Raw genomic sequence first — 929 nt, forward strand, 5'->3', positions numbered from 1 at the left:
GCCCTTGCCACCGCATTTAGTCGTTTTGCCACCCCCATCACCCCCCCCCCCCCCCACCCACCCACCCCCACCCCCACACCACCACCGCATCACCACCACCGCCGCCGCCGCCGCCGCCCTCACCACCACCCCTCACCACCGCCACCCAGCCGCCGCCACCGTCGCCGCCGCCGCCCTCGCCGCGCCACCTCCTCCCTCCCCTCCACCCCCATCCCCGCCGCCTCCCTCTCCACCCCCTCCATCGCCTCCACCACCCAGCCCGCCGCCTCCCTCGCCACCGCCCCCGTCACCTCCTCTGCCAAGCCCACCACCTCCGTCACCGCCGCCCCCGCCTCCGCCTCCATCCCCGCCACCGCCAAGCCCTCCCCCACCGAGCCCACCTGAGCCCTGGTCTGACAGACTGACAGCAAACCCTGGACAGCGCCTGACAGTGCCCGACAGCCTGACAGCGCTGACAGCACTTTCTCTGACAGTCTGACAGCACATATCTGACAGCCTGACAGCAGAGCCTGACAGGCGAGGTGACCCGTCGCTGTCAGGCCCTAACGTGACAGCCTGACAGCTGCCTGACAGCCCGACAGCACACAGTGGCCTGACAGCAGCGCTGACAGCCTGACAGCAGCACAGACCGTACACAGACCCCGTAGAGCCTCTTTCTTGCGCCCCATGAGGGTATAACAAAATTACATGCAAAGACATGTGAGTGTGGTCCATGTCCATGTAGTCATGGGATGGTCATGGGTCTCTCTTTCAACCCTCCCGCCCCACCTCTGCGGACCCCTCTCCAGCACCGGCGGCTGTGCTACTACAAATGAAGCTACCAGCTAGCCTTCTGGGGCCCTACAGTCATATGCCTACGGCGTCTGGGTGGGGGTGGCCGCCGCCGTCTGTGCCGCCGCCGCCGCCTGTGCCTCTGCGCCGCCATCTGC

This window comes from Emiliania huxleyi (assembly GCF_000372725.1).
Source record: "Emiliania huxleyi CCMP1516 unplaced genomic scaffold EMIHUscaffold_392, whole genome shotgun sequence".
In the NCBI taxonomy this organism is placed as follows: domain Eukaryota; phylum Haptophyta; order Isochrysidales; family Noelaerhabdaceae; genus Emiliania; species Emiliania huxleyi.